This window comes from Lissotriton helveticus, chromosome 1_1 (assembly GCF_964261635.1).
Source record: "Lissotriton helveticus chromosome 1_1, aLisHel1.1, whole genome shotgun sequence".
NCBI lineage: Eukaryota > Metazoa > Chordata > Amphibia > Caudata > Salamandridae > Lissotriton > Lissotriton helveticus.
The window spans coordinates 1,907,806,660-1,907,834,303 of NC_136057.1; the positions used below are offsets into that span (position 1 = coordinate 1,907,806,660).

At 41.2% G+C, this 27,644-nt stretch overlaps 1 protein-coding gene across 1 annotated transcript in view; it reads left to right on the forward strand.

Annotated features, from left to right (window-relative positions):
• LOC144754771 (flavin-containing monooxygenase 1-like) overlaps positions 1 to 27,644 on the forward strand; it is a 531,164-nt gene that overhangs the window by 300,924 nt on the left and 202,596 nt on the right. The window lies entirely within an intron of this gene.

Genomic DNA, 27,644 nt, shown 5'->3' on the forward strand with positions numbered 1-27,644 from the left:
AATTTGGTCTTAATCTCTGTGAACTTGCGCCATTCCTACTGGACTACTGGTGTAAAATCCGGGTAAATGGAGAAAGTGTTTCCATCAAAGGTCAGCTGCTGCTTGCTACGAGCCACGCGGAGCTCGACATCTCGAACCCTATAATTCAAGAGTCTCGCTATTATTGGTCTTGGTGTGTTTCCAGGAACCGGGCGCTGGCCCAACGTGCGATGCGTGCGTTCTACGATAAACTGGTTGGAGAAGGCCTCCACTCCCACTGAAGACAATAATAGTTTCTCCACGTATTCCTCCATTCGTCCTGTGTTTGTTGTCTCCGGAATGCCTTGGATGTGAATGTTATTTCGTCGGCTTCTCGCCTCCAAATCCTCATTCTTCGCAGCTACCATCTGCAGTAGTCTGTCCATGCGGGCAGCTTGCGCAGTGACCCGGGCCGTCGCATTCACAGTCTCCGTTATGCATCTTTCCGTTTCCGTTATGCGGTCCTCATGTCCTTCCAATTTGTGCGCAATGGCGTGCATGCGTGAAGACGTCCTGTCCACCTTGTCCACTATAGTAGCAAATCCCTGCCGCACCTCCTGCAGGATACTTTGCATATTTGGGTTCTGCGCGGTCGAGCTGCCTTGCGCCATCTCCCCGCCGTCTGAAACGCGGTCCTCTTGTAGGCCACGAGTGCCACGCTTCGCTGTCTCAAAATTCAATTTGAGTTGCCGGGTATCCGGTTTGTCCCTTGTTGTGTCGTGTGTCAGGTCTGCACCCTCGTCTCCGGAAAACACAATTTTTGACCCACCAGGATCCAAGGAATGATCTGTGACCAGTAGTGTAAGGCTCTTTCCCGCAGTATCAGCAGTTGATCAGATGTAACCTTGGCCCTGTAGTTCTCTCTCTCATTATGTAGCCTCGCGTGGTCACCAGTGCCTAAGTCATAGGATAGTCAAATAGGGCATGCTGCCCCTCACATTCCACACTCCTGGGGTCACAGGGATTGATGCTCTTTCAACGTTTCAAGCATGCAACGATCCAAGATATGAGGGGTGGTGGCAGCCGCTTGCTCACCAATGCGCCAGTTCCCAGCACTCCTTCCAGCTATGCTCTGCCCGAAGGTGGGGCAGACCGCCACCGGGACCCAAGGCGCTGTCGAGAAGCGCAGATTCACAGCACCGCTGCACTCTGTGTGCCACCAGCGCGGCTGCAACAGTTTAATGACCAGCAGTCCTTTCACCCAGGGCGCAGTTAGAACCTCGACTATCAAGCCCAGGGGGGGAGTTATCACTTAAAAGGCACCACGCTCTGGGTGCCTCCGCCGCAGGCAGCAACCCGAGGCTGACTTACCGCTCCTCTCTTCGTCCCCGTCAGGTCCACCAATTGATGCAGGCGTTAATAGCGGCCGGGGCAAGGCAGCCACGCCACCATTTCCCTCCGCGGCTGCAGCGTTGACAGTAGCACAGCCCGCGAAGCACACCTCCTGGCACGGAGGGGCAAAGACCGCGCCATATACAGAGCCCCCGTTCAGGATCCCCACTCCCTTCGGCAGTCAGTCCTCCTCCGCCATCACATCCCTTACTGCACTAGCGCTGGAACGGGGTTACCGCTCACCCTCTTTGTTGCCAGCTCCTCCTCGAAAGTTATCTCTGGTATGCGATAAATGGTATGTTGTCCTGTCTGTCCACATGCCGCAGACAGCAGTCACGCTGCCCAGTATAACGACCGCGTCGCAAGGCCTGGGCGCCTCGTGGTCAGCATGCCTTGCGTGGACTCACAGGCTGGCTCGGCAGTTCCGCACCGTCACCTCTCCCTCACCGGTCAGATTTTCTCTGCGCCACAGCGGGAGCAAAATTGCTCCAAATCACGCAGAACTTTCACCGAGTCCTCTGCTATGCTAGTACTTCAGTTTGGTGGTAGTTTTGTAGTATGTTTATCTAGGGACCTGTATCGATACTCCTATTTCTGACCCTTGTCCGGTTATAAATCACTAATATCCCTACAACGGCACAGAAACCCGTTTCATAAATTAGTCATAGCGCATGCTGTCACATTAAGCAAGCACTATTCCTCCAGCCCCCTAGAAAGCACACCAAGTTCTTAAACAAATCCAAGCCTCGAGCAACCTGGGAAATCCCCGCCTGCTATGTTTTGATTTAGTCCGAGAACTCCTGTAAAGCACTGCAAGAACGATCAGTTCTTAGTGACATCTTTATTGACGTCTTATGTCCATCCTTACGTCAAACCCAGCACCTCTCAGGTATAAATATACCAACGCTGCCCTAAGCAGGCACACGGTGGTGATGAACCTGGAGCAGTGACTACTTGCCGGAGAGCCCAGCTGATGCGAGAGCCCACGGACGCTGCCCCTCCCCTTTTGACGCGCTGAGGAAGACGCTGTCTTTTCTCTTGCCGAGAAATCCAGCTTCCAGCATTTCCAGCCCACCTTCGTGGGTGACTGGGATACCGAGTCCTGAGAAAGAGATACCAGTCCTCCAGCCTTCAAAATCCCAGGTACTGAACTGACTAAACCCTAGTAGAGAATTCTTGAGTCAGATTCTTGGCAAAACAAACTTAACTTAAACTGCTACTTACTTACTCCCTCCCATGTATTAGGCTTAGGTCAGGTACACCGGGGTAGGCGTAGTTAGAAGCACCAGTTGAGTACGATTAGTCAATGTATATATGTATGTATATCTTTTATCCATTTTAAAGTATCATATGGCTAAGAAACCATATCAATGCTTTTACAGTATTATTTTATAATCCTGCTTTTACTATATGCATTCTACTTAACCCTAAGTATTGCAATTGTAGCGATTCATTTCTCTTGTATGAGAAAAGAGCCTGATCAATAAATAACACCTTTTATTGAAAACGCCCGTCTCTTCTTTTCTCTACAATCTGGTGAAACTAAGTATGCACGTATTGACTGAGTAAAATAGCTGTCTTTTGTTTTCACACGACTCTAGAGATATACTCTTGATCAGGGAGAGCAAAGTTGTCATGTTCTATGGTTGTCAGAAACTAAATCCCTTCTTGTCTATCCAGGGAGGTTAAACTCCTCCTCGCCTATTCGAGAAAGTTTCTAGTGAACTCTGAGCTAGCTGGCACACAAAACTTAAGTCTAATATAGTCAGTAGAAGACCTAGTTAACCTCTGTCCTACGTCTATACTATTGAAGATATTATTCCAATGCGCAGAGCTTATTGGGAATATAGGAACTACACTACATGGCGCCCAACGGTTTGGTAAGGCGATAAATCTAACGCAAGGCATTAGAGTAACTCAGTCGTGCTTTTCACACAGACCCTCTCTCCCGTAAATACTCCAAAGACGTCTGGAGTGGGTAAAAGGTTAAAATCCGCCGGAACTTAGTAGAAAGAGATTTCTATGTATAGTTTTTGGTTTATTCAACGTTGAAGGATACAGTGTTCGAAAATATTGTGCACCTAATCTTTGTTTCCTTGGAAACCTGATCTGCAACAAAAAACCTTCCTGTCAGTAAAAATGTCAGACAACGAAGAAGAAAGGGAGGCAGCTAGAATAGCAGCTCAACTCCTAGCGGATGACACAAGTCTCCTGCAGAATGACCCGGACGCAATACTCATCCCGGTCAACATAAGAAAAACTATAACACTTAAACTTATAGAAAATGGACTAACACCAAGAGGTGGTACAGTCATATTCGTAATTGAGGCACATGAATATCGGCAGACAGAGGTATTCTATTCATGGATAAACTTTCCAGCAGCAAACGCTGTCACAAAATAATTCCACTATTATAAAATAGAGGAACCTCCGGATGCGTACACTCCTTTCGAGGAGGTGGAAATCCCATTAAAATACCAAGAGCACCTGCTCTGGTTTAAAGGCGCCCTAAAACATAATGATCACATCACCAGGCTCGGTCCACTAGGTAGACCAGGAGCAACGTGGCCGGTTCTAGCCAGCTACACATCACATCTTGACATTAATAGAATGTCAAGCGAAGAACTCTTAGTTAAAATAAATGAATTAACACAGGCATATAGAGACTTAGTTCAATTGGCAACTGAGGATATAACTTTACTCCAGAAGTTGAAAGAAACATATATATATATATAGCAGAACAACCATTTGAACTTGCCAGAATCATAGAAAAATCCTATGAAGAACTAGGAAGAGATAGTTTGGGTGGGAAACCAGTAAAACCCCAACTAACTGAAAATTCTGAAAAGATATTTATTAAAAATAATCTAAACACTCCAAAAAAGAGCTGGGATGGACATAAACAATCCACTCCCAAAGAAAAAAGATTCCAGTCCAGAGGAAGGTCTCCTCGGCGGAGAGAAAGATCTCCGGACCAAGGACACAAGTCTCCCCAGAGGGAGCCCTCTGAGAAAAGATATAACCTTAGAAATAGGGATAATCTAAAGAAACCTGATAGATATCAAGATATTGATACACGTCCCTCTCGATCTTTTCAGACTTTCTCGCAGAAATCGGAAAGAAGAGGACAGTCAGAACACAGGGAAGAGCACGTCAAGTCCAAAGACAAGGAACCTGCTCATCAAAGTAAAAAGTTACAATTTCCAAAGAAGAAGGTAGCCAGTATTAAAGTAATCAAACATGACGAGGATACTGAGGACAGAGCTGAAAAACGGAGAGTGGGCTCAGACAATGCTAGACAGCGCAGCAGAAGTGAGCATAGCTCGCAAGATCCTGATGAATCATCTGGAGACAGTGGACACGAATGAATACATTCAGGTGGAAACTGCAGATACCAGAGTTAGCAAACCTCATAAAATATAAGAAATAACATTACGTATAGAAGGAGATAGGACTAGGAAAATAAGGGGTCTATTTTGGGATAACCTCTCCAAAGGCTATGACATCCTTTTAGCTGAAAAAGACTGGCCACCGGAGTTTGTCAGGGAGTGCCCTCATGGCGAAGAAATGATTATGCCTGCCTTCTCAAATCACATTCCAATTCATAAAAATATACACTTGCAAGAAAGTGGGCAGTAGCCCAGGCTCCTGCATTATATAAAACCATGTGGGATGGGATGAGGACTCTTTTCCTCACAAAATCCAGTTAAAATCTCAACCGACTGCACAAAGGCAGTACCCAATTAAGTAAGAAGCTAAAAAACAGGTCAGGGAGATCTTAGATCAACTTGAATACCAAGGGGTGATTGAAACATGCACCTCACAAATGAACAATCCTTTGTTTCCTGTCTCCAAGCCAGACGATTCATATCGTCTAGTTTTGGACTACAGACATCTAAACTCATGTTGCAAAACATTTGCAGTACAAAACTCACACAGTGCAGCACTAATGAATAACATAGTGCGCAAAAATACAAAACAACATTAGACATTTCTAATGGATTCTTTTGTCAAAACATAGCACCTGAAAGCAGATATTTGACCGCTTTCTCAATAAATGGCTCGCAGAAAAATTTCTGTTGTTTGCCACAGGGGTTCAAGAACAGCCCAGGATTATTCTCAGCAAGAGTAACAGAGTTACTTCAAATGTATGATGATGAGGCATTATCTTATGTCGATGACATCTATCTAACAAATGATGACTTGGATACTCACTTGAAAAGAGTGAACACCATAATACTTGGGTTCGCAGCAGAGGGTTACAAATTCAACTTCAAAAAGTCAAGAATTGCCCATCTAACTGTCCTGTTTTTAGGATATGAATTATCAAGTGAAGGCAAAAGCCTGGCTGACAATTTCTTAGAGAAATGCGCTGTAATCCAAGCACCAAGAACGCTGAAAAACTTACAATCAATTCTAGGTTTCCTGAATTTCGGAAGAACTTACATTATAAATTATGCAGAGAAGGTTAAACCTCTCTATGACCTAATAAAACCAGATTTTAAAACAATCAATTGGACTGAAAAACACACAGAGATTTTGAGATCATTGCAAACAAACATGTTAGTTAAAACAAAATTGCAAACACGCGATAACACACGCAACCTTGTGATTCGGGTCATCCCAGGAAGATGCGGATTCACATACCTGACCTCTAATGAGGGAGAAACGGTACCAATAGCATACAAATCACATTTGTACACAGAAGCTGAAAAAACATTCAGTATTAAGGAAAACATTGTACATGCGGTTCAAACAGCTATAGCAAAAGAAAGAGCCCAGGCCCAAGGCAGACGGATTACTGTGTTAACAGCAGAATCAGCCTTTGAGGCATTAACAAGCCCATGTAATTTACCTACTGTGGCACTAAATCCAAAATGGATACAATGGGAAAATTCTCTTGCTACAGACAAAGTGAAATACTATTTTTACCCGGAAATGAAAAAAATTTAAAAATCTAGAATATGAAAGAGAATATCCTCTGCCAACCGACATTCGGCCCATGCGACAGTACGCCTGTGTAATATATACAGACGGACATGCACAACCCTCAGTTTGGGGAAAACAAGCCTATAACGCCACATGCGAAATTGTTAAATACGTGTGGCGCGGAGGTAAATTGAGACCTCTGGTAACGAAAACACATTCAGTGGAAAATAATTCAGAACAACAAACTGAAATAATATCGTTAAAAATGGCCCTAGATAATGCCGATCGCGAATTCCCGACACTAATAGTGTGCGATTCGTATTACTGCGTCAAATCATACAATAACGACTTGCAGAAATGGGTTCAAAACGGTTACAAAGATGACACAGGTGCCACAATAAAGCAAAAATCGCTTTGGGAACAAATAGTTCTTTTACAGAAAGAACTACCAAAGACTCACGTGATACATTCACTGAGTCATGAACGTGATGGCGTTCACGTTTCAGGGAATGCATTGGCTGATACAGCCACAGCGAAAGCAACAAAGCCGGCTTCCGTAGCTACAAAAAAGCGTTCGGAAAAATACATTGACGGGGAAACAATGCTGGCGGTGAAAACGTCATCAAAAGGCGACTGCTCAGCGCTACCCATCAACTATCCACTCAATTATACATACATAATAGATGCAAACTCCGTTCCTTTTGCTCAAATCCCTGCAGTGGGGGATAGAGTAATTCCAAACACGAACAGGAGAAACTTGTTAATAGCAGACGCACATATGGGTGAAGGTCTAGGGCATCGAAGGATCTTGGAATCTCTGAAAGAATTACAATCAATATACTGGTGGCCGGGAATGAGTCTGCAAAACTACAAATTTGCATTTTACTGTCAAAACTGCAACAGAGACCGCAGTGGCGAAATGCCCGGAGTAATACCAATGCCCTTTTTTTAGATATCTTAAGAATAACAATGAAAAATACCCAGGAAAAATGTGTCCCTTTAATAATTATTTGAGACTAGCTTCACTTAAAATGTAGACCCCAGCTCTCGGCTGACGCCAAAACTGTTATAAAAAGATTCGCGAGTCTAAAACGGCATATACGCAATGGGCATGCTACATTCCGACCAGTGTCCTGCCTCTAAGCTCGAGCTTGGGGGAGGCAATGGCCAGCATGGGCATTGCATTGCGGGACTCTTATCACTTCCTTCCTGAGGGAATTGGGATGGTGGAAAGAAAAAACCGAGGCATAGAGCAATCTATAACGGCAAAGGTATTAGGTTCGGGGGCTGGGTGGGTCAAACATTTAATAAGTGTCCAACGTAGTCTTAATAATCTGCCAAGAAATTCTCTAAAAGGTCTCAGTCCGTATTAACTATTGTTCGGGACTAGAATGCTAATCCAGGACCTCGATATTCAAACTTCAGTGGTGAAAGAAAAATGCTTTGATATCAAAGATCGTTTGGCTATTTTACAGGACTTAAATGAAACAAGAAAAGACCTGAGCAACATAAAGTTGAAACAACAGCCAACAGCCACTGAAGAGAAACCACCTGTCCCAGCAAGGCCTGTCTGGATTCCAAAGATTGGGGATCTGGTCAGAGAAAAAATCGCGGTGAAGAAGGAATTTGGGCCTTCTTACAGAAAAGCAGTACCTGTCTTAGCTATCAACGGAACAAGATCAGTTGTACTACCGCCCCTTGCTGGTAAAAAGGAGAACCGAGTTGTATCCATCGACCTGGTTAAACCACAATCATGTGGCCAATAATAAGTAGTAGGCCAAGTGGACTCCCAAGAAATAGCAGAACACCAAAGTTCACTACAAATCAAGAGGTTCAAACTGAGAGACTAATCACATTTGATAAACCTACAGTGAATCAACAAGGACTGTGCAACAAAGCCATGGAACTTAAACCTCTTGAAACCCAAATCGCAATAATGCATCAAGAAACACCAGTCTACAATGATGTAACCACTGACTATGCTAATGAAACAAAGAAAATTCCAAAAGCAAAAAGAAATCCAGAAGCAATTGAAACAATTGATAGAACTGCATCAGGCTACTTCATCAACTTCGATGACTTTTCTGAGGATCCGAGCGAACCTGAGGAACAGCCGACAACATCAAAGACTTTTAAAGACAAAGCAAAAGAACTCTTTCATCAACTACAAGAAACCTATCTGATTTCTCCATGGATTGAATTTTGGGTGGCACAAGGTGTATTTGTCCTCATACTTTGGCTCATCATGGTACTATGCTTGGGACATTTCATTGAGGGAAAATATGTTGCAATGGACACAGCAAGTCAGAATATCAACTTGGTCCTAAAACCACACAAGTCTTCACACATCGAGAAAAGAGAACTTTCTTCAGTAAACTTCACAGCCAATCCTATACCTGGTGGGGTAGCATGGGACAAAACTGATTACGAGACATATATGGTCCGGTCAAACTCTTGAAGTATCCTCATCAATTTAAGGTTTCATTGAGTGACTTTGTAAAATCGAGCACATTTTCTGATGATTGGGACTTTGAAAGTATTAATGATATGATGTCAGACCTAGTCATGTCAGCTAAATTTACAGAACATGATTATTTACAGGGTTCATCTAATTATGACCAGATGTACTGTTACAACCACTATGGTAACCATTATCTGCATAAATCTGCTCAACCTAGAAATGTTTTTAATTATAATCAATGGGAACATTGTGCAACTCCGCCAAAAGGCAGTTCAAAAACATTTTATGATAAATTTTCATACTTCTCAGGGTTTAACACAAGTAATGCAGAAACATTTTATTTTAGAATGTTAAATAAGACAGGAATGAAAACCATGCTTACAAATACAAAATTAATCTATTCAGAAACATTTTTTGAAAAAATGAATACATTCGGTTTTGATTTCTGGAACAATAATATTGAAACGAAAACAATCTGGGGTACAAAAGATTGGCAGGTCAAAGGTATAGAATCATTATTTAGAGCCTGCATGATCCCGGAACAAATTATATTTTTGAATGACACAATTCAACAGACAACATGTCTAGGCCTAGCCAAAATTAAAGATTTAAACAAACCGTCTATTCCAAAGCCAACACATGAAAGTAATAGCACTACAGATGTTGAGATAGACGTATCCCATATTTTAAACCAAAACAGAACACATCCTGATTGGAAAAAATGGTTGATCTGGCCCACAGACACAAATAACTGTCAAGATAGATTCCTGAATAAAATACAGGGGTTCACATTGACCAGGCCAGACCCAAGATACTCCCAGAGACAACATCCAGGGATTGTAACAACATACAGTGTAGAAAAACTCTGCCTCGAATGGCTACAGACATCCACACTGGTTGAAATTAAGCAACACTTGACTTTACTTAAAGAAGGTGCTGACTTGCGTGATTTCATTATGGGACCACGCAAACAGCGTCAAAAACGTTTCATAGCGGCCTCTATATATGCAGCTTACAACGAAGCTTGGAAAGAAACTCAAATTGAGACAGCAGAGAAAATACGGGAAATTGACCGTGTAAATTTCACTTTCTGTTGTGGACAATGGGTTAATGACTCTGTCTTCCAGAATATATTCACTGGACAGTATTGTATCATCTGCAATCGATATAATAGAGCAGGACTTACTAATGTTACAACATGGTCAGTCTCAATTGCGTTCTATTGTTCAGCTTGGCTGGACGTTACAAAATCTGCGTTCAGGCTATGTGCCTTGGCGTTTAATCAACACAACGTTATTATTCACTATCTTTAACCTTACTGATACACAAATCAGCTTTGCACAAAAGGGAGCAGAATATACAATTCTGAGCATTGAAAAACTTGAGAGATTACCATTGACAATGTCAGAACGACCTGTCATTGAATGGATAATACACGGAATCATAACTATTCCGATACTGCCAAAAGTATATACAGGCAGGCCAGTATGAAAGGTTGGGTAAAGGATACATTAAGTCAATATGGAACCTACCTTATACACACACATGTTATAGTAAAAAAGGACAGAGTGTATTTCTTAGTGGAAAAAATTGTGAAAAATCACTAAGTGGTATACTCCTGTGTCAGGGTATAAATTTGCACGGGGCCTGTGAGGGGACTTTAAATAATCTTTCATGTCACCAGCTCGGCACACCTGCAACTCGAATAGAGCCATTCTTTAGACGGCTTTCTAACGGGAGCTACATTCTAATTGTGGATCACAGATGTTGTGGCTTGCTGCCAGGAAAACCTTATCTGGTAAGCGTGAGTTCCATGGTCACTTGCTGTGAGTGAGTATTGTTTTCAAATGACACTCCAGACAGGGAGGAAAAAATGTGGCCAAGTTTGAATATCTCTTCTATTCGAATTGATACTTTAAGCAGAATGAAGACTGTGCTTCTACAGACGCCAGTACACTTGACGTCATCAAAAGAAAGGTATGATCTCCAAGTTGCAAGGACAACGGCAGAGATACATGCATTATTATCAACAAATTGCCCCCTACACTTCGCAGAAATGCTAAACGAAATCTTAAACATTTCTGATACGAATGGTATAGCGAGTGTATTTAAGCCAATTTTTTCGGGACTATTGACACCATTCAAAGCAGTCCTGGGTATTTTTCCTAATTTTGTCCATTCTGTCTTTGGCGGACTTCCACTCCTGTTGGGACTCGTAGCAGGCATCTTATTTTTGCTACTCCTGCTTCGTTATGGCAAGCCATGTCACAGACAAGACTCCAGCAACAATGGAAAACACGATCCTAGCTATACGCTATCGGGACCGCATAACTAAAGTCCTTGGATTAGCCGGGCTACGAGATCTGAATATGACCTGGTTTCTTTCATTCAGAGCCATATGGCAGAACTGTGTCTTACCTGTGTTAAGATGTATGCTATGCGGCGAAGTATGCGTGTTGGACACCTGTCTTACACTACAATCAGAAGTACCATTGGATACAGATACTTTGTTGGGTCCAGTAAAGGCTCATGCATCGTGTTGTCCCCAGAGGTTACCTATCCTGATGACGGCATTCGTGGAAACTTCACCACTGCGATTAAAGGGTAGTGAAGTACAAGATGAGAGCAGCATCAGCCAGGTACGACCTTCTGTAAGCAATACTGATCGAAACATCATTGAAAGCGATCATGCGCACGACTGCATGGTAGCGACATTCTCCAACTTGGTCGAACTTTCACCTGAGGCAGTAGACTGTTTTTTTGAAAGTCTGTCTGAAATGATGTTTTCCCCAGAACAAAAGGAATAACTTTAAGCAAACGAGCACACAGCGTTCCCTGAACTCTGAATTTGGCCTTCAGCTTTGAAGGACTATTTGGAATATTTTTTTCTACTTCCCTTGAAAACGAAAACTATTTTCTCGATTCCAAAATATTTACCTTTTTTTTTTATTTTGGCACTCATCTTCTGCTTAAAGTAGAACTATTCTTAGAGAACAGAGCTTCTATTTTTAGGAACTCTAGAGACAATACATTACCTCAGCCTCTAGCATATTTACAAATAACTGTATTTACATGTGATGGAGTGGTCTCGCACTTTTTTTCTGTATTAAGAGCCATTTCATGTGTTATTTTCGCAAATCATTCATGCTGATATAAATGTGCATCTTTTTTGAATGATTACACTGCTTGAAAGCATACAGTACCTATACTCATTTTCGTGTATTTCGCATATGCCATTTTTCAAATGCACATAATGTATTTTGGGGTGGTTCGGTATACACATGCACTATTAGTTATGTTTACTACTGCTTAGGTTCGTAACTATGGACATGAATGCGTCTAGTGGGTGTATTATGTTTATCTAGGGACCTGTATCGATACTCCTATTTCTGACCCTTGTCCGGTTATAAATCACTAATATCCCTACAACGGCACAGAAACCCGTTTCATAAATTAGTCATAGCGCATGCTGTCACATTAAGCAAGCACTATTCCTCCAGCCCCCTAGAAAGCACACCGAGTTCTTAAACAAATCCAAGCCTCGAGCAACCTGGGAAATCCCCGCCTGCTATGTTTTGATTTAGTCCTGTAAAGCACTGCAAGAACGATCAGTTCTTAGTGACATCTTTATTGACGTCTTATGTCCATCCTTACGTCAAACCCAGCACCTCTCAGGTATAAATATACCAACGCTGCCCTAAGCAGGCACACGGTGGTGATGAACTTGGAGCAGTGACTACTTGCCGGAGAGCCCAGCTGATGCGAGAGCCCACGGATGCTGCCCCTCCCCTTTTAACGCGCTGAGGAAGACGCTGTCTTTTCTCTTGCCGAGAACTCCAGCTTCCAGCGTTTCCAGCCCACCTTCGCGGGTGACTGGGATACCGAGTCCTGAGAAAGAGATACCAGTCCTCCAGCCTTCTAAATCCCAGGTACTGAACTGACTAAACCCTAGTAGAGAATTCTTGAGTCAGATTCTTGGCAAAACAAACTTAACTTAAACTGCTACTTACTTACTCCCTCCCATGTATTAGGCTTAGGTCAGGTACACCGGGGTAGGCGTAGTTAGAAGCACCAGTTGAGTACGATTAGTCAATGTATATATGTATGTATATCTTTTATCCATTTTAAAGTATCATATGGCTAAGAAACCATATCAATGCTTTTACAGTATTATTTTATAATCCTGCTTTTACTATATGCATTCTACTTAACCCTAAGTATTGCAATTGTAGCGATTCATTTCTCTTGTATGAGAAAAGAGACTGATCAATAAATAACACCTTTTATTGAAAACGCCCGTCTCTTCTTTTCTCTACAATCTGGTGAAACTAAGTATGCACGTATTGACTGAGTAAAATAGCTGTCTTTTGTTTTCACACGACTCTAGAGATATACTCTTGATCAGGGAGAGCAAAGTTGTCATGTTCTATGGTTGTCAGAAACTAAATCCCTTCTTGTCTATCCAGGGAGGTTAAACTCCTCCTCGCCTATTCGAGAAAGTTTCTAGTGAACTCTGAGCTAGCTGACACACAAAACTTAAGTCTAATATAGTCAGTAGAAGACCTAGTTAACCTCTGTCCTACGTCTATACTATTGAAGATATTATTCCAATGCGCAGAGCCTATTGGGAATATAGGAACTACACTACAGTTTGAGCCGTCCACATTTGCTCATAAGCAGGATAAATCTAGGCATATCATTGCATCAGAGCTGTATCTCTAACACAGTGGTTTTAATATATGAACAGTGCACTGCCCCTTAGTGGGTCAGTGGGGGCACTCCAGCCACAACGGACCTGGGACAACTGTCGCATTCAGCATGTAGCACAGCCAAAGCTGAACTTCCATGCTGATCCTGAAGAGAGGAATTGTCAATCTAACTAAAGTCCAAGTCATCCAGGTATGGGGTTATGCTCAGAGATGGAGAAGTGGCAGAGGGTACACCTGGCATTATCTTCTAGTAGGGGTAGTGCGAGGAAGGGATATATAGACATTTAGGGTACTATTTGTAATCATCTTACTAAATCAAATCATGAATACTATTTACTCTTAACTTTTGCCTAATCAGTCTTCTTTCCTTCTTGAGGAAGTCTGATTAAGCCACATTAGGAAATTTCGAAAATATCAATATAGAACATTTAAAGAAACAGATAGAACAAGTAAATTGAACCTATATTGTGTTTTATTAATGATTTGTTTCATTTAACAATACAGAAGCAAAAGTTAAGAGTAATAGTATTCATGACTGACCGTTTATAAGAAACTTCCATTTAAAGAGGTGCTCAAGTTGGTCAGGAAGGAATTAAAAATATAGTGATATCTGGAATGTTGATCTCCAGATATGCTCTGATTAACCATTTTAAAGAGGAGCAGTCAATCCTAATTGGCTTGCCACATCCTGAACAATATATTTTGACAGCCATTTCAGGACACATAGACATGTTCCCGGCATCTTGAAAATGTATTAAAATATATATATGTCTGCAGGTGGTCCACTCTCTGAACCCAAGGGTGGAGAACCCAAGGGGCATGAGAAAGGGGCCCAAAAGCCCCCTCCTCTGATTGGCTGGTCACAATATGGACATGTTGTGGCACCCATTACAGGTCTCAAAGACATGGTCCCCGTTGAAATGCATGAAGTGAAAGCCTGTTTAAGAGGGTGACAAAAAGGAGCACATAAAAAAGGTGAAAATAGTTTTAGTCACAATAGAAATGATTTACTGGTGGTTCCATACTAATTTGAGGAATTTTGGTATATTCTAAGTTGATTTTACCCAGTGAAAAATGCGGATCTCCTGCTAGGATTTGATGAACCATGTTTGAGAGAAATCTGTTTTCTCTTGTGATTTTCTCACAGAGGTTATGGAAGGTGCTCCAGAAGGTAACATGAGTTCACACTATCTTCCTCAGCAATATGAGAATAATGTCTGATATTCTGGGTAAAAACTCCAAAAATAAGCAGCAGACTGCCGTTTGATTCCCATTGTTTTACTGTAGCCTCCCACAGTCAGACCCTCCAGGATTTTGCAATTCGCAAAGAAATCACAAATAATCAGTTTTGTGAAAATACATCACTTTTTTTAAAAGTACCTGTGGAATCTGGTCCTGCCACATGCCCAGTGGGCCTGAAACATTAAAAAACAAAATGCCTCATGGGTACACCGCATGCCCAAAATTCGATAACAATTAATCCCCCTTTGGACCCATGGGGATCCCGGGGGGCATTCAATTTTATCAAGTTTTGGGCCCACCACCCGCTGGGAATGTGACTGGCCCAGGAGGAATGCATTTTTAATTACAAAAGTTGCCCCCAGCCCAACACCTGCCCCGTGCGTGGTGGGCCTGAACTGGATAAAAAAGATGCCCTACTGGGGAAAAGAAAATTGCCCCTAGACCTGCCCCTTGCCTCATGGGTAGCGGGACCTAGATGTAATTAAAAAATATTGCCCCCTGGGCCGCCGCGTGTGCCATGAGCTGCAGTCCTTAGATTTGTTTTACATACCCTCTGGGCCCACAACAAACCCTTGAGAAGCGGACCCTAATCATTAAAAAAAGGTAAATGCCTCTAGGCCCCTACACATGTTACAAGGGCCAAAAACTTGATAATAAATTTGTATGGCCTGCCACTCACTGGGCGTCCGAGGGACATTCATTTTTAGCAAGTTTAGGGCCTGCTGCCTACAAGGCAGGCAGCGGGCCCAGGTGGCATTTAAAAAATAATAATAATTGTCTTACAGTGGTACGGGGAAATACTATAAGCTGTACATTTTTTTTTTACTTCAATATAGATTTTGAGGCATTGCATACTTTTGAATCATGTAGAAGGTAGGTGTGTCCCACTCAGAGGTGGTTTGACTCATATGCGTGTTGTGGGCATTGGTCTAAGATTGTATGCCATTAGACCCATATTAGAACTGTGTACAGTGTATTTTACGGAATGATAGAGCCTGACAGAAGGTTTCTTTACAGTGGTGAATGTAGACTCGTGAACGTCTTGATATATATATATATATTCCTTTGAAGTGATGGCTCTGGACTACGGGCGCGTCGTCTTGAGGGTAACGAATATGCAATAATTCAAACCGGTTGAGTGTTTCTCCGGTGTTGGAAGACCCCTCCTCCGCAAGCTGGCTGAGCAGCAGGAAACCGTGACTTTCAATACCCCGGAAGTTGTTTATTTCTCCCGTTGGGGAGTTACTGCTCGAGCCCCTGGGACCGCGGAAAAGAAGCTGAGGTCGTGTTTGTCGGGTGTGTGTTTAGGACGGCTGTCCTGAACTGGTGCGCCTGCATTCTGACAACAGCGGCTGTGGAATTGTCCCGGTGGAGGAGTTTGGTGCGCAGTCGGAGGACGAGCGGCGATTGAGGCGGCATCCCCGTACTGAGTGAGTACGATATTGACATTTGAAATCAAAGTATACGCCATGGCAGCTGGCGCACGCAAAGGGAGAGAGGTTGCGGCTCTTGAGGCTTTTGCTGACTCCCCGGCTGGGGAGGCGGCAGCCAGCACCTCCGAGGAACCGGATATGAGTGGGGTTCCTAGCCTTCGTGAAAAATTCAAATTGCTGGAAAAATTGTCAAAGCGAGAGCAGTCCAAATGGTGGGAGCACCGCTCCCTCAGTAGGTATCTCGATGTGAACCGGATACCGAGGGGGCTGAGGGTAATGCTTGCTCCCACCTACGAATATATGGACCCTCTCTTATTGAAGGATTGGGCAGAGTGGAGCCTAGATTCATCAAGACGCTTGGTAACACTGTTGGTACGCCATGCGGAAAGGGACAGAACAAATATTCAAGAACAAATTGATGCAATTGAGAAGGAAATAATTGATTTATGTGCAGATAGTGTGGAAAATACATTGGCATGTAAAAAACATCGGGAAATAATGGAGCAAAAAGTACAAAAGGAGGAGGATATTATTCGAAAACGCAAAGCCTTCAAATTCCAGCGCGACAAAACCGACTATAGTGAAGGTCGCATTTTCACTTTTGCTCGCAAATATGACGCAATTAAAGCATCCAAATCATCAGATTTGCAGGCAGGACAGGGCTCAGCAAGAGCAATGACCCATGTGCGTCATAATTCCCCTGATGGCTCAAGCAGCATTGATCTGAGTTCCAATATCGACAGTGGGTCTGAAACAGAAGCAGTGAGAATTTCAGACCGTTTGGGGTTTACACGATTGACTCTGGAACAGGAATTAGAATGTATCCGGCAGGACAGGCGCGAAACACTGCGCCCAAGAAAACCCCAAACACAAAGCGACGAGAGCGCAGGAAAAGCTCCGCAAAACGTAAAACCCAAGAGAAGAAATCAAAGGCGATGGAACTCAAACAAAAAGTAATAACTCAAGTGCCACTAACAAATAAACTTTCTGATGTGGTAGAGCATGGACTCTCTGTGTTAAATCTAACGGATACCTTCTTCACTGACTTGGAAATTGACATTTTATCAAGGGGTTTATCATACAGTCCACCGAATAGATTTAATTATGTGGATACAAGGATCGATCTTTTTAAATTCACACGAAAGCTTAAATTACAGAAGCACTTTTCCAACAGCAAAACACGCAACACTTGTAGAAAGTCTGTGATGGCACCAACCACTTCGGGGTTAGTAGCAAATGACATCCCCCTGATACAAGATCTGGAATTGTTGCGGGCAGAAGCCCCAATTTCCCAAAATACACAGGAGGTGGCCCAGACCTACACAGGAGGATTGAGTGAATTTAAGCCTCGTTCCACATTTACCCCCATTACACCATATGATAATATAGATATTTTTCAAGATGCAATCATCAAGGAAGTGAAGGCGTTACATGTAAAAACTCTTAAATCTGATTTTCACAGACAAAGGGGCAACATTGAATATCAGAATCTGGTCAAAAAAATACAAAAAGACAACAATATAGTGGTGAGACAAGCCGACAAGGGAGGCAACATTGTGCTCTGGCCGAGGAAATTATATCTGGAAGAGGCCTATCTCCAATTAAATGATCCAAACTGCTACCGACACTGTGATGTGGGTTCACTTAAAAAAGCACAAATAGACTTCCATTCGCTATTGATGGGATGGCGATCTGGTGGACTCATAAGCATGGATGAACTTAAATGTCTAAAGAATGATCACCCTATCACCCCCGTGTTGTACCTAATTCCTAAGGTGCATAAGGACACAGCCAAGCCGCCGGGAAGACCAATTATTTCGGCGTGTGGGGGGTTGTTGGAAAAAGCCACTGCGTACATTGATTTGTTTCTTCAAGAACATGTGTTGGCACTTCCTTCTTATGTTCAAGACTCAAGTGACCTGCTAAGGAAGCTGGAAGAATTGCAATGGCGTAGTGACTATTGGCTGATTACTTTGGATGTGTCATCACTGTACACCAGTATTGTGCATGCAGATGGATTAAGGGCTGTTGAGTTCTTTTTGGGGAAGCGGCCAATTGAATTGGTCGAGCATAACAAAATGCTGCTTACCATGATTAGCTTTTGCTTGCACAACAACTATTTCATGTTTCTGAACCAATATTATCAGCAGGTCAGGGGCGTTGCCATGGGGGCCTGTTTCTCTCCCAGTTATGCCTGTCTTCACATGGGATACTGGGAGAGACAGGTCCTCAATGGTATTCACCATGAACAGTGCTCTCGCAATATCATACGATGGTACAGATACATCGATGATATTTTGATGATCTGGCGGGGAACACAGGAAGAAGCTGAAAATTTCATTGTTGCCTTGAACAGTAATGATTTCAATTTGTCTTTCACATCACATATCAGTCAAAAGGAAGCCCACTTTTTGGATATAACCTTGGAGGTCAGTCAGGACAGGCTTGAAACAAAGCTCTTTAGAAAGCCGACTGCAGGAAATACTATCCTGCATGCAGGAAGTCACCATCCGCCCCATCTAATTCGGAGCATCCCCTATGGGGAGATGCTCAGAATTCGGCGGGTGTGCAGTACGGATATTCACTGTTTAACAGCACAGGCAGCCAGTAAACGAAGGTTTCTGGCTAGGGGCTATGCAGAAAACCTTATTGATACAGCCATAAGGAAAGCAAATGGCCTGTCTCGCAGTGATGCACTGATCCACAAAAAGAAAAATGACAGGGCTGGTAAAGATGGGGCCAACCAACCAGTCAGACTTATCTGGACTTACAATAGTCAACACATGGCACTACGTAAAATAATCAACCATCACTGGGATCTGGTTAAACTAGATCCGGTGATAGGAGAACGCATGCCTAACAAGCCAATCATTACCTACCGCAAAGCATACTCACTAAATGATGCATTGGTTAAATCGAGTCCGGAGGTAATCCCACCCAAAAACTGGCTAGCAGCAAGTCGAGGCTTCAAAAAGTGTTCCAGCTGTAAGGCATGCTCACAGGGGCTGAATAAAACAGAGTACCTAACAGCATTCTCCTCAGTGCCTAGGAAAATCAACAAACAGTTGACATGTAAGACAGAATATGTGGTTTATGTGCTGGAGTGCCCATGTGGTCTGCAATATATTGGTAGTACCAAATTGCAGGTTCACAAGCGGGTACTCCAGCACATAAGGGCCATTAACACAAACGATACCGCATATCCAGTGGCCCGGCATTTTAGAGAATTCCACAACAATGAAAGTGGACTACTCAGATACTTTGCCATAGACTGTGTTGGTCCTCTTAGGAGAGGCGGTAATAGAGAGGGTATTTTAAGAGCACTGGAGACTAGATATATCCTTGAAATGGATAGTAAGGCTCCTAATGGTCTCAATTCCACTGAGGATATTTACACTTGCCTCTAGTTCTCTGACTATCTCCTTCCCTCTCTCCTATTTGCATATTGGCTTCAACAATTATGTCCCTTATAAGTTTAATTGTAGTTGGCCAGGACAAACACACATGAAAGAAAGAACTTAGTTGTTTGATCCACATCCGTTAAGAAATTGTGTTCCATACTTGGAGGTATAGCTGGTTAAGAATATAAAGCAAAAAAACTAACTGAGCTAAAGCATTTGTTTTTAATCACTTGTTTAATAATGCATTCTAAATTTACAACGTAACAGGGGTTCTGCTTTACACCAACTTTCGGTGTTGAAATGGCATTTTTTTGGATTTTACCAATGGGTTCTAAATGTGTCAGGTTTAGCACAAATTGCTAAAACAGCAAACAGCGTATTTTTGCACATATATCCGAGCAATTGAGATAATGAATTGTACACATTAACTTATTTTTTTAAACAGTGATCATTATTTGCACATTATGTAAATAGTTGTAAATATATGAAATACTGTGGATAGACATATAGTTATATTTTTCTATTATGATAGTATATTTTTATATGTAAATAATTGTTTAGTGTGTCGGATATATATATATATATTTAAAACATTTAGCAATGCAATGGCTGATGAGAAAAGATAAAATGTGTAGTCCAGCAGGAAACGCATTACGCTGTGTATGGCTTTAAGGACACTCCCCTGGTTTGAAATTGGTTAACCAATCAAATTGGTGTTTTTTGAATGCATTTGCACTTTAAATTTCACGTAACTCTGTCTGTGCGCCATGTGACCAAGGCCTCTGTGTAGGCTGAAACGTTATGCTGCCGTGGCGTGCTAAGAAATAAAGTAACTCACTGCATCTGGGTCTTCCGTTTTTCCTTTGAAGTGATGGCTCTGGACTACGGGCGCGTCGTCTTGAGGGTAACGAATATGCAATATATATATATATATATATATATATATATATATATATATATTATTCTTTAGTAGGCCCAACACACCTGATTCCTCTCAATACCCCTTTTGATTGTACAGTGAGTTACGGTGGGAAAGTTACACACAGCTCTTTCTATCCTATTAAGTTGTAATAGAAGAGTGTTTATTTTCCAATTATGATCACACTCCTCATGTTGTGTAACCTAACGCCCTTAAATCAGCAACAATACAATCAGAGGTAATTAAACATTACAATAAAATATTGACCACAATAAATATCGATTGTTGAGTTTGTCCATCATTCACATTTATTTGGCATGATTGTCAAAAAATAGCCTTGATGCTGGTTTTACAGCTACTTAGGATGTTTGTTTCATCAATCTATACATGGTCTTAAAACATTCATGTGGTATCCAAAGGAATTACCTAGATGCATATCTGTGTGATGTTATTTACACTGATCCATACACAGTCAATGCATGGTTAACAAGCCTTAGAAGTCTGGTGCTTTTTCAAGGCCAAAACAATGAGCATGGAATTTTAATTTCCAACATCATCCTGTGTGAGGTGCCACATAATAGTGTGTGACACCTCACGTGTAACACTTATAGTGGATACACAGCACTCTTGTGAAACACTGCACACATGCTCCTTATCATTACATGTATTCAACCGAGAGATAGTGAATTGTGAGGAGAGTGGGTATCAGGAGTCTCTATTGTCAGCTCTGTGTTGTAACTGATTCGACTGTTCATGCTTATCATCAGGATTAAGTGCACTGGCATAAGCCAAATTAATATTTTAAACTAATATACCTTACACTTTCTATTCCTTATCATTATTATGTCTTGTACGGTCTTGTGATAGCCTTAGCAATAGTGTATCCTAACAAATCGGTGAATGATCATTATATAACAGAACAATGAACGCCTTTACAACAAACGCTTCTACAATAGCAGCGGAAGAACGGCAGTATGATTACAGCGCCAGTTTATATAAAAGCCATTATCACACCGTCACATAGGGTGTCATTAAAACTACCACAATCATGAACGCAGATATCACCCATAGTTTTAATGCAAAAGCTTAGTAAACAATATATGCAGTCTTAGAAATGTGAAATATTGAAAAGATATAGTTCTGAAATGATATTTCCCAAAGTTCAAGTGCATAAAAATGTTAATTAAAGCAACCCAGTTATGTAAATTCCTTCTGAAGCAACCTGTTGCTGCTGTAGTATTTTTTCTGCCCTTTCCGATTGAAAATGGCTGGTATTGTTTGTCCTTCTCATCATCAGTTATTAATCTGGAGCCCCACAAGTTCCTCATATAGATATCAAGATAAGCCCTCCGTCTCAAATCCTTTCATGCGAGGTGGAATAATTCCAAGGACAGGCATGAAACAAGTAGAAGTGCAGCTTATGACTCTCCTACCACAAACTTCTACAGTCCAGCCCACCTCCGACCATGCCAGTAGGTCGGTAGAGGTAATTCGCCCACACTCAGCAATACCTGCTGTAGGGTCGGGCCTTAGGCCCTCTTGCTAATAATGAGTGAGACACAGGACACACTGCATACAGGGTACAACTGGCCCAGAACACGTGCGCTCGGACACTTTTATTAGAGCTGTGTCACCTGACCAGTGACATCAGTGGTGGGTGGGTGTTTAGTGTAATTACATTGTTAGCACTAGAATGCTAACTAACTCTGGGGCACTACATCTGCGACTCTCTACAGCTACTTCACTGGCTCACACTCGCAGCTCACAGTACTGTCACCTTAGTGTGAGAGGAAATCCACTCAACACCGCTTCATTAGCTAAGTGTCTTACACGATCACTTGGCTGCACAAGACACTTCATCTTCCTCAATACGTGATGTTTTTCGTGGTGAAGTCAGGCACTACAATGATCAATTTTGTTGTAGCGACATGGGTAGTAATGCCATTCGTTGTAATGGCAGTCTTGTTGTTAAAACTGGCGCTGTAATGACTCCCTTGTACTTTTGGATTCATTGTAAAGGCTTTCCGCACTTAAACCTTCGTTGTAATGGGTATTTCCCTTGTATTAGAGTTGATCATTATCTATATCACATTTGGCAATTTTTAGAGTCCTAATGACAGAGTTTGCTGAAAGACAACCCTCATAGAGTCACAAAAAACTATTTTTGACATTTGATAGTATAAATGGTATTTACACTCAATGATATGCACATTATGTGTTATTTGTCGCATATTTGGCGATCCAATATAAGTATTGCTAAATTTCAAAGCAGTGTTATCTTCTGTGTCCTGTTTCTCTGGGTATGAGGAGCCATTTAAGATGTATCAGGATGTAATCTCAAATTGTAGGAAGCAGAATAATCAGACTTCATAATAACCAGTTATGTGGTTCCTTATCTTTTTGGAGCTCAAACATGATTTTGTCAAATTTCAAGATAAGAAGACTAACTCATTTCCAGAGTGGTATATCGTGGTTTCCGCCCTTAGAGTTTTCTTAAGTTTTTGAATCATTAGAAATGCAAACATATATTGATGATGTTTCCCAAAATGATCAACTAATGTCAGTTTTCAATCCAAATTTTGGATGTTTCTGTAATACCCTTGATTAATGTTCTTAAATGTCTGATGGTTCTGCCTATGTGATTTTTGTAGCATGGAGATGTAATCTTGTATACCACATAAGTGATGCTGCACTTCATCCAGTTATTGATATGATGTTGGTGTCCATTTATTGATAGTTCCAAAAAGGTCCCTGATATGCCTCTTTCAGTTTTGAAAAATGATCTACACAGTTTTTATTTAAGATTTGGTGCCCTTTTGAAATTGAACTGTGTGTATGATTGAGTGCTGTTTTGTACTTGTGGGTCATTAGTTAGGAAAGATCAGTGTTTCCATATAATTTTTCTAATATGTTTGTGTCTGTTACTGTACTCTTTAATAAACCTGATTTGGGTTGGAGAATGTGTTGGTTCACATCTTTTTGAGTCGTGTTAGAGTTTACCTCTGTTGGTTTGTTCTATTTCTTTCATATTGTGGTTCAAAGTCACCAGATCATAGCCTCCGACACTTAAAAGTTGTATTATAGTATTTGATTTGGTGTTAAAATCCTCCTTTTTGCTGAAGTTTCTTCTTCCTCTAGCGAGTTCCCCTTTTGGAGTGTTAGAGCTGGTAGTCCTTATATGGCAAGGAGCTGCAGGCCAGATTGAATTTGATGCTGCAGTTTTCCAACTTCATGTTTGGACAGTGGATGTTACTGTTATACCTGCTTGTTGGTTGATAGTTCCTTAATGTAATTCTCCGGTGCCATTTGTGATCCTTTCCATATCAGTAGAACATCGTCTATGGATCTTCCCCAGAAGATAATGATGATATTGTTGAGGTTTTCAAACAGTTCATTACAGAGCCAGTATTTTTCAATTTCCCTCATTAAGAGGCAGACATAACGAGGTGCAAATGACGCTCCCAGCGCAGTCTCTTGTTGTTTTATATAGATTTTATTATTGAATGAAAAAAAAGATGTTGGTCAGACAGAATTCAAGCATTTTGATAATCATTTGATTTCTTTTCAAAACGTGCACTGATCTTGTACTAGGGCTCTCTTCACCACCTCTACTCCATCTTGATGTTTTATAGAGGTATACGGACTCGCTATATTGATTGTAGCTATGTTTGTAGTCTGATTGCCAATCAATGTTGTCCAGCTTTTTAAAAACATTCTTCATGTCTTTAATATATAGTGGTATGGTCTTCATGAACAGTTACTACTCTAGTCAGGAGCAAACTGAATCAATACTACTATGATAAGGCTCTCTTTGGGAGGGAACCACATTTTGTGGATTTTAGGGTGTATGTGCATGGTTTCCATCACTAGATGTTTAAAGTAAAGATATTGTTTTTCCGCAAGTGCTTGTTGTACCATCTATCAATATGTCCTGCTAATCTTTTCTTGTGCGTTTGATGTAGGGTTTCTTAATATGTAGGAGATGGAGCGATACAATTGTTGATTGATCTCCATTAGGTAGTCTTCTGTATGTAAAATCATATCACCCCCCTTTTATTATCAGTTTCAGATTTATACATAGATTTTAAATTGCCACTTGCTGTTTCTTATTAATATGGGATGACAAATACTTGCTTTTGTACTGTTTGTCTAGTACTTCGTGTCCAAATAATGTAATACTGCTGCATAAAACAAGTATATCAAATTCCCCGAAGGTAAGGGTGATATGAATGTTGTTTTTGAAGTGAATTTACTGTCCCATGTGCTGAAGATATCAATCCCTAGTTCTACTACTGCTGTGAATATGTCAGTAGTTGTACTACTTAAGTGAACATCTTATTTTTCAGTAAGATTTGGTAGCAGGTGTAAGTTTTCCAAATCTTGCACTGGCAAATCACTTGTTGTTGGTTGTGATGAAATTGTCCAAGTTGAACATGGTTTGTCTGAGAAGAAGGCTTGAAGTTTAAGTCTTCAAATACATTTGTATAGGTCGATTTTGGTTTTCACTACGTCCCACTTAGCCGCTGGGCAGAAGGCTAAGTCCTTGTTCAGTTTTACCATCTAGTTATTCGTAAGATTTATTGAGGATATGTTAATCACTAATTGGTTGGAACTGTATTCTCCTTCGTTTGTTCTTTCCTCTGTGCATGTAATTATACTCCCAATGTTAAGGGTTCCTTGGTCCTGGTATTTGATAGCTTAGCTCTTGTATCCTTTATGCTTGTATTTCTCAATCAATGTCTTTGAACTACTCCCAAAAAAATCATTCCAAATTTTCTCATGAATTCTTCAATTTCTTCCCCGGGGATTTCTGATGTATTTGTTGGCTCTGTTGATCCACTTCATGGTTTCACATTGTCATATTTCCTAGCAAGGATGTAAACTCACCCCATTAAAAGTATACTTGGTCCCGGCAAAACTTCCTTTTCTTTCTTTTATTTATGTCCTCCTCATATTCATCTATGTCTTTGTTAGGAATCTCGCAATTCATATTTGTTATTTCCCCGCAATTAGCCTCTTCAATTCCTTCTGTGAGAGCATCCAATTCCTCCTTATATTTTTCACACTCTTCCTTAGCTATGTCCTTTACCTGTCTGAATATATTATTTGATGCTGTATGTAAGTTGTCTTTACATTTCTTTATTTTGAAAGGAGTTTTTTCTGAAGGTGTGAATTTTAAAATCCACAGGCCTCATGGAATACGATCAGCTTCCAAGTATTTTTTAAGAGCAGCGCCTTCCCACCATTTCTTTGTTTCTTTGTTCCCTTCTCTTTCTAAGGCTTAAAAGGTAGTCCTTTATGAGGATGGATTAGGTTGATTCTGTCTAGATGTGTTAATGCTCATAGATTTGAATACTTTTTTAAAATCTTAATCTAATCTATTACATCCCCTGTCTCTTCGGTTTCTAAAATCTGCCATTGGTATATCATTATTTTTGACTCACAGCTTTCAATTCTCCCGCATATGAATAAAATAGTATCTGCATACATGTGTCTCTTAAGGATCATTCATAAAATTTTACCTTTGTTACCCACATCCTCCAGCATCACCATGGTGCATGTTTTAATTATATTACATTTAGACTATAACAACTCATTAATCATCAAAAATATGCCACTCAATGACTTCAATTAGTTCAAAATGCTGTGGTCAGGTTAGTTCTTAGCTTCAGCCTTAAGACAACCGCAACACCTATGGAAATTGCATTGGCTGCTGATTCTCAACAAAGGCCTGCTATAAGGCCCTTTGCATTAGGGAACCCATTGTCAAAGAAAATAAAGGTTTTCACTTTTTTCTAAATATACACCTGTCAGACTCCTCGTTCTCAAATTTGGGAAGACAAGAAAGCGGGTAGGATACTGGCAGGGCTCATTCTAGAAACGTATCTGTTTAATCCCATGCTCTAATCATATAACAGTTGGTCTCTCCTCCAGTTCTACTTTCTCCTGCCCCTCCTTGAAGGCGTTTGAAGGAGTTTCTCTAGCAGGGCTGTTTCACTCGTAAAACTCTAAGGGGCTTATTTACAAGCCCCTTACACCGCCGGTGCATCAATTTTATATGGGAAAAAGTGGCACCCGGGTGGTGCAAGGGGATTGTCAATAAGTATAATCTGGATGAGCCTAATAGAGAAGTATGAGAGATACCTGCCTGTTCTCCTCTTCTTGATAGGGGGTCGATGATGTATTATCATCTTGAGGCTAAAAATTATCTAATCGGGTGTTCCCCTCTCCCCTGAGTGCAAGGCTGCATTTGCTCTCTATTAAACAGTGTATCCTTTTCAAAACTGGAGGTTTGTTGCATAGAGTTTTTACAACATAAACACCTTGTGCTTTGCTACCGTATTTTTCACATATGCCTCTCACACGAGATTATACTCTGTCTCCACTCTCCTGTTACAAGTTCCTTGATTCAATCTCACATGAGCAGATGGCAGGTCTATCAACTAATTAGGACCTTTCGTCTGAAACTGTTGCAAAACACCTTTGGTAGATGCAAAGAACATCTATCTGTTAGCAAGGTCCTGGAAGCCGTATTCCTTTGGTAGCCTGTTTAATGGACAGTGTTCTGGGGTGTCTATAATCGATGTGTACCAATAATTACCAGGTGTTTTTTCACCCAATACATTTCAGCAGGTTTGACCTGCTGAAATATATTGAGAGAACACTGCAGGAGAATGGTGCTAGCACCCAAATTCCTAATAGTGATCTGTATGGTAATAGGAGTCACTGCACATATCGCAATTAACTGGGGCAGTCCTAATGAGGGCATTTGATTCCAAAAGCAAATATTCAAAATAAGCACAGACTAAAAGTGAGAAAGTGAGGAGTAATAATGCCAATTCATTTGTAACCTCTGCAATAAGGATGAAAATGAAAATGCACTACAAGCTTGATGAAAGTTGACCTCGCATAGGACTACTCTTTTGCTCTCCTATTTTCCACTATACTTACTCCTCATGACAACACATGTATTTCTTCCTGTGTGAAAAAATTTGGTCAGAGGTTAATGCTTATTTTTTGAATGTCTGTGGAATACTATTTTCTGTTGAAGGAGCCTGCCTGAATTCCAAAGTCTAAAGCTTGCAATATTTCGAAATAATATTTAGAGTTAGTACAATTAACTGAATTTTCTGGAATGTCACCAGGATGTAATAGTTCATATATGTAGCTCAATTTCCCTTGAGGTAATTTTAACGATTC